This window comes from Pristiophorus japonicus, chromosome 20 (genome assembly GCF_044704955.1).
Source record: "Pristiophorus japonicus isolate sPriJap1 chromosome 20, sPriJap1.hap1, whole genome shotgun sequence".
Lineage (NCBI taxonomy): Eukaryota > Metazoa > Chordata > Chondrichthyes > Pristiophoridae > Pristiophorus > Pristiophorus japonicus.
In genome coordinates this window covers 80,277,030-80,284,838 of record NC_091996.1, presented here as the reverse complement: position 1 = coordinate 80,284,838, position 7,809 = coordinate 80,277,030, and the positions used below count along the sequence as shown (strand labels likewise).

The 7,809-nt window shown below is 45.6% G+C and overlaps 1 non-coding gene across 1 annotated transcript; it reads right to left on the bottom strand.

The window, feature by feature from the left end:
• Positions 1–1,478: 1,478 nt before the first annotated feature.
• trnav-uac (transfer RNA valine (anticodon UAC)) lies at positions 1,479–1,551 on the bottom strand. The gene has a single exon. It is a non-coding gene; the product is annotated as a tRNA-Val (tRNA).
• Between the last annotated feature and the right edge of the window lie 6,258 nt (positions 1,552–7,809).

Here is a 7,809-nt window from a genome sequence, read left to right as displayed (position 1 = left end):
TTTCAGCACCAGGTCAGACAGAAATGTGAAGCGAGCAGGTGGACTGCAGAATCCCACTTTTAAGGAGTTGGTCGTGGTGTCAAACAAAGAGTTTCACTAAATGATTAAAAATAAGAAATGTCAAAGTCGAACATGCATCTCCAGAGGAGACTGCGATCTGAACACAGCACTTTAAACCACTCCGCCTCCCTGAGTATTCAATGCTAGATGTGGCCACCTGCAGGTTGATTTTGAACTTTTGTGTCCTGACACATGAAATAAATGAGGGCAGCAGGCGTATCTCTGCCTGACACCGGGGAAACAGTGAGACAGATCTTGGAGCAAGGGTCTGGTTATTGCCAAACAGCAAAGAAAATATTTTCTGGAAGAACAATGTTGAAAATAATTGCAACCCCAACATGATTAGAACACACAACCTTTCGATTTGGAGTCAGGCATGCTACCATTGCCTGACAAGGTCCACACATGAAGTCTGAGATGTTCGGCGATATGAAGGTTTCACAATACAAGGGGCTTTAAAATCCCCGTCCATTCCCACCAGGTATCAGAAGCAGCGCTCACCTGCCAGTCACCGTATGTTTTTTTCTTAAACTTTTGTATTGTTTTCACGGGAAAACATCATCAATTAACCCATCACCTTCTTTTGCACAATGAAAGAAATGCTAACTGATGGAGAGTCAATACTTCAATCATTTGTCCTGTGCTTTGGGGAGTGAGCAGGGAAGTGGACCTGAGTCCATGATCGCATCGGCCATGATCGTATTAAATGTCGGAGCAGGCTCGAGGGGCGTATGGTCGACTACTGCTCCTATTTCTTATCTTCTTATGTTCTTATGCATGTTGACCCATTTTACTCACTGTATTTTAGGAGTCTGGTTCAAAATCTTCATTGTTGATGACACCAGGAATCTGGGGCAACTTTTGTCAAATTTAACAGCACCGGTTATTCCGACCGTGCACAGAAAATAGAATCAGTCGTGAAGATAAAATCCTACGGTGCTCATTTTCAGATTCAATGCAGCAGGATTTCAAATAAAGTAAAATAATTTTACAGTGAAAAGATTTAGAAGTGTTACTTGTATTTGTGTCTTTAATTAAACTTTGTGGCATCTGACTCCCGTTCATGCCTCTGCTGAATAAGGAAGGAGGGTTTGACGTTGACCAGACTGCACTGCCCCTGATATTTGTGAGCTCATCCTTTATATTCAGTGGTTTCTCGCCCTTTGATAGGCTGCAGTGTGGCGGATATCACGTTGGCCTCACACGCGAAAGGTCCCCGGTGGATCCGTTTTCTCTCACTGAAAGTTATCTATTTATTGGTTAAATAAAGAGCAATTCAGGAATAAGGGAGCCCTTTTGCCAGGAGAATAAATAGCAAATAAAAACAGCAAATTCTGCAAATCTCAGCAAATCAGGCAGCATTTGCCAGGAGACTCAACTCGCCTCCGATTGTTCTCATTTGGCAAGTTTAAACAAAATGTTTCTGCCTGGGATCGAACCAGGGACCTTTTGCATGTAAAGCAAACATGATAACCACTACACTACAGAAACCACTGGTACAACAGCCCCAACAGAGGGGAGCTGACCAGTGAGCTCCCTCTGCGCTGATCGGGAATGAGGAGGCTCACCTGAAACAACTTCTGTCCCACACTGAAAGTTCTCAATCCTTCTCCTCCACTGCCCTTTACAGAAATGCCACGGATCACCCAGCCACCGTGTTCACTTCCACATCCTCACAGTGGGGCCACAGAGGCTCCTACCGTCTCCCCGCGATCAGCGAACTCGCCCAATTTACAAAATTAAACCCGGAACACGTGCCCGGCAAAGGGCAGGAGAAGCCAGATAGTCTGTAAGCTCGGTCTATCACAGAAAGTATTGGTATTCATGGTGCTTACAGCAATTATTAATCGTCTCACAGACCTCAATTATTTTTATGCGATGAATTGATCGAGTATCGTTACCAGGTCAGTGCGACGGATCTTAACCCCTCGACCACCAGGGAACAGTTGTGATAGATGTTGATATATTTATATATATTTATATAAGAACCTGAATATCAACGGCTAGCTATCTTGACCTCATGGCGAACAGCAGTGCATCTAACTTTGAGTGAAGTAAATTGTTCCACAATGAAACCCATTTCATCTTTTGTTCCCTTTTAAACACTAGAAACTGAGACAGGGGGAATAAATAGAGAAATAAAAGCACAGGGATATAGACAAGAGGAAGAGAGAAGGGGAAAGATACTGTCCCCACCCAGAACTAATGCAGAAACCCCTCTGCTGCGCTCGGGGTGGCCACCCACAGCCTGGATACACTAACGGGAGAACACCAGCGGCAGGTCGGGGCCACAAAAGGAATGGCGAGCGGCCCTGGGAGCAGCTTGGAGATCCCGGGAGACTACTCCAGGGAGCAGCGCGAGCTGGTGCAGGAGGGCGGCGGCAGCGAAGTGTGATGTCATCAAGGTCCAGGTCGGTGATTGGAGCGTGGGCAGATACAGCAGGAGCGGCGAGATCGGGGCGAAGGAGCGGCGAGAGACTGTGGAGGGATGTGATCGGGGCCCAGGGGAGGCATGAGTTCAGGGCCAGGGGCCCAGGGTTAGCACGGGCCAGCCCACACTGCGATATGTGTGTGCACTAGGTCCGTGCAGCAGAACTGGTCTCCAGTCGTCTTGGATAACCCTTGCCACTGGACCAAGACCTCGCTCTGTCAAGCCCGTGTGATGGCTGGTGTGCAACGGCCATCACACGTTAAAAAAATCCACGCACAGGCATCTTCCACCCTTCAACATACATTTCAGGGCCTGGAATATTGAAACACCTGTGAACTCATCCTTTTTTGGCGAGGAAGCAAGTTATCCTCTCTTCGAGGGACTGCCTATGATGATGATGAACTGGATTTGCTGCAGTCCGCGGGCAGCAGGTGATGAAAGCGGGCGTGAGAGGGTGAGTGACAGGTGGGCACTGCTTCTGATGCTGTCTGACCCACGCTGGGAGCGGCCGGGGATTTTAAAGCCCTTTCATTGCACCAATGCAGGGTAAATGAAACTGTGTTTCAGGAACCTTCATGTTTCCAAACATGGACAATTTGCACTGTAGACCTCGTGGTGCAACGGTAGTGTGTCTGACTCCCAATCAGAAAGCTGTGTATTCAAATCATGTCGGGATCATTGTTCTTCAAAAGTTGCAAACTTCTTTGCTGTTTGGCAATAACCTGACACTTGCTCCAATGTTTGTCTCACTGTTTCCCCAGTGTCAGGCACAGATATGCCAGATGCCTTCATTTACTTCATGTAACAAGACACAAAAGTTCAAAATTTAAATGAACTTACAGTCTGGATGGCCGAGCCGTCGAAGGTGCTGCGTTCAGTTTGCAGTCTGCTCTTAAAGCGCGGTTTCAAATCCCTTTTCTTATTTTTAGTCATTAAGCAAAACTCATTTGCTTGGCACCACGACCAGCTCCTTAAAAGTGGGATTCAGCAGTTCACCTGCTCGCTTAACGTTTCTGTCTGACCGGGTGCTGAAAGTGGAGATGTTTCCGCAGTGTAGCGGTTAACACGTTCGCCTCACACGTGAAAGCTCACCGGGTGGGAATATTTTCTGGAACTTTCTCCTCATGCATGCTCAGGGCGAGATTGTTCTCCTGTGGAAGGTCATATGATCAGAAACATGTAAGGATTAGGAGCTGGAGTAGGCCATTCGGCCCCTCGAGCCTGGTCCACCATTCAAGAAGATCCTGGCAGTTCTTCGACATCAAGTTTAAACATCTGGGGCGGAGCCAACAGGCGCCTGGCTGCAATCAGTGACAAAAACGTTTGCTTTAGCAGAAGCACAGCGAGCTCAGTTGATACAGCGTGAGATTTTTAATCTCAGATTCTCGGGTTCGAACACCAAGTTTGTTGATTACTTTTTAACTACATTTTATGTTGCTTTCACGGGAATACATCGTTAATTAACCGATGATCTTCTTTTGCACAAATAAAGAAATTCTAACTGAAGGAGAGTCCATAATTGGATAATTTATCTATGCTCTGCAAGTTAACTCTTAAACCATAAACCATTTTACACACTGCTTTCGGGGTCTGGTTCAAAATGTTCATTGCTGGTAACATCAACAGGAGACTGGGGAAACAGTGAGACTGACTTTAGAGCAAGGGTCTGGTTATTGTGGAACACCAAAGCAAATATACATTCTGGAAGAATAACATCGAAAGGAAATGTGACCCGACACCCAGAAAGAAGTGTTAAGACAGAAGATGAAATGCTGCATCCCTTTCTGCAAAAAATTCCTTTCACAAACATTTCTCTGACCGAAGCTGCACAAAACAAAAATGTTCGTTTCAAAGTCATTAAACTCCCGAATTTCCGCTTCACCAGAATCTCCTGAATCAGATGCCTCTAGTTTTGCCGACTCAATCCATGTCCCTTTGCAATGTTCTGCTTCCACCCACACTATGAAATGTGCCACTAACTTATAGAATCATGGAATGGTTACAGCACGGAAGGCCATTCGGCCCGTCGAGCCCGTGCCGACTCTCAGCGAGTCCCACTCCCCGGCCCTTTTAACGTAGCCCTGCAATTGTTTTTCCTTCAGACACTTATCCAACTCCCGTTTGAAAGATAAGATTGAGTCTGCCTCCACCACCCTTTCAAGCCGTGCATTCCAGATCCTAACCACTTGCTGCTAAATGGTCATCTCCTGTTCCTATGTGTAAAGTCTGGGAAACACGAGATCAATTCCTGCCACACTCACAGCCTTCCTAAATATAGCACCGTCTTTCTATTCTCATAAAACCAGCTCCTGAAGTGTAGGCCAGCTGTGTAGGTGAAAGCTCTGGTTATGTTCCTAACATCACTTCAATTGCAGTGTTTCCGTAGTGTAGTGGTTGTCACATTTTCTTCACCCGCGAATGATCTTTGGTTCGAAACTGGGCGGAAACATTTTGAAAACCCGTTTAATTAAATATTAGAAAAAATGGATTTATTCGTATTAATGTTTCAATATTAACAAAACACAATGTCCCACAGCCTTGTTAAATTTTCTGATATCTATGTTCAGTTCTGTATACACTCAAACTCGACACTTGAACTGAATGCTCATATAAGTATTGGAGTGGGAACTCACTGGATAACAGCACAGCTGGCAATGTTTGCAGAATATATTCGTGACACCAAAGCACACAATGACAACCTGGAACTGTGCGGCACAGTATCCTCGGGGAAAACAGTTGAAGTCCCTGAGAGGGCTTAAACCACCAACTTTTTGGTTAACAACCGAACACGCTAACCCATTGCGCCACAGAGACTGACACAAGTGCATACTGCAAGAAATCCCAAACCAGGGCGTCCGTCAGTTAAAGCTTCAGATTGCTCCGATCAGTTGGAACTTGTCCACTCTCAGTTGCACTTTTCCCAAATAAAGGGTGGGACATTCATTGTGGATGTGTGGAAGCAGTCTGATCCCGCACACTGCAGACACTTCCATGTCACCACCAACCAGCTCTCCCGCAACCGGTGTGATCTACCTTCCAGCCTTCCGGTGCCTTGTCTGTGACAAAGTATTCTGATTGTCCCGAAGCCTTATTAGGTTTGAATTCCTTTTCAGCTCCTGACTGCGGATATTCCTGTGATTAAACGGGAACTAAATGCTTGCAGGGACAGTTGGATTCACCATTTCTTTGCTTGGTGAAATTTCAAAGATTGAAAGCGACACACATCAACCCCAAACCTCGTCACCTGCTCACTAACCGCTACACGCTGCTCCCGTGAGATGGAAGCCCAGTTGCTGTTTCAAGCTTGAATGCAGGTACAAGCAGAACTCATTCAAAGAAAGTCCAAGTCCCTGAGGCACCTGATTATTTGCACCAAACTCCTTTGTAAAGAGTTGAGGTTCGTGTGGGGTGATTTGGGCACATCTTTCCCCATACTACAACACTTCAAACATAACTCAACGGCTGTAAAGCGCTTTGGGGCATCATGAGTTCCTGAAAGGCACTGCAGAAATGCAAGTCTTCCTTTGCAAAATTTCTATGCAAGTTCAAAACTCGCCGGCAAAATAATGGACTCGTCCAGGATTGGAACCCAGGACTTCTCACAAATTTCATTTAACTTCGACTCATCCAAAGTCACACCTTTAGATCAATGAACCAACTGCTTGACAATCATAACGGTAATGTATAGCCATTATAAAAGCAAGTTTTTGTGTGTGGCTACTCTTGATTAGAGAAGCACGTGAGACCGAATCAGTGACTTTGCTTTTTCGACCTGTCTTCGGAAGCGCCGCGCGGTCCCACTCCGACAGTCAATGAGCTGTTGGGACGTTAGTGTATCCAGGCTGTGGGTGGCCACCCCGAGCGCAGCAGAGGGGTTTCTGCATTAGTTCTGGGTGGGGACAGTATTTCCCCTTCTCTCTTCCTCTTGTCTGTATCCCTGTGCTTTTATTTCTCTATTTATTCCCCCTGTCTCAGTTTCTAGTGTTTAAAAGGGAATAAAAGATGAAATGGGTGTCACTGTGCAACAATTTCTCTCGCTCAAAGTTAGATTCACGACCGTTGTGCCATGAGGTCTAGACAGCTTGCCGTTGACATACAGGTTCATATATAAATATATATTTTTATATTGATACAAATTATCGAAGCTGTTCCCTGGTGGTCGAGGGGTTAAGATCCCGAGCATTAACCCTTTCCATTCTCAATCAGATCATCGCAGAAACATAATTGAGGTGTGTGAGAGGATTAATGATTGCTGTAATCGCCGTTAATAACCCCACTACTATCTGTTACAGAATGAGCTTACACACTCTCCCGCTTCTCCTGCCCTTTGCCGGACACATGTCCCGGGTTTAATTTTACAAACTGGGCGAGTTCGCTGATCGCGGGGAGATGGTAGGAGCCTCTGTGGCCCCACTGTGAAGATGTGGAAGTGAACACGTGACATTTCTGTAAAGGGCAGCAGAGGAGAAGGATTGAGAACTTTCAGTGTGGGACAGAATTTGTTTAAGGTGAGCCAACACATTCCTGATCCTCCTCTCTTCTTAGGTAATCCCGGAGTCGAGGATGACTTGCTTCCACATTAAAAATCAGTGGTGATCAGCACAGAGGGAGCTCACTGGTCAGCTCCCGTCTGTTGAGGTCACTGTGCCAGAGGTTTCCCCAGTGTCGTGGTTATCACGTTTGCTTTACATATGCAAGGTCACCGGTTCGATGCCGGGCGAGAACATTGTGTTGAAATTTCCTTTCGGGGAACAATCGGAGGTGAGTCTTATTTCCTGGCAAATGCTAACTGACCTGCTGAAATTTCCAGCATTTGCTGTTTTTATTTGCTCTTTATTCTCCTCGCAAAAGGAATCCCTTATTCCTTAATTGCTCTTTATTTCACCAATAAATAGATAACTTTTAGCGAGAGAAAATGGATCCACTGGGGAACTTTGGCGTGTCGGAATAACCGGTGCTGTTAAATTTGACAAAAGTTGCACCAGATTCCTGGTGTCGCCAGTGATGAGGATTTTGAACCAGACTCCTAAAACACAACGTGTAAAATGGGATATGGTTGAACAGTTAACATGCAAAGCACAGAACAAATGATTGAAGTATCGACTGTCCCTCAGTCAGCATTTCTTTCATTGTACAAAAGAAGATGACGGGTTAATTAATGATGCTTTCCCGTGAAAACAACACAAAAGTTAAACAAAAACATACGGTGACTGGCAGGTGAGCGCTTCTTCTGATACCTGGTGGGAATGGGCAGGGATTTTAAAGCCCCTTGTATTGCGGAATCTTCATATAGACGAACATCTCAAGCTCTCTGTGTA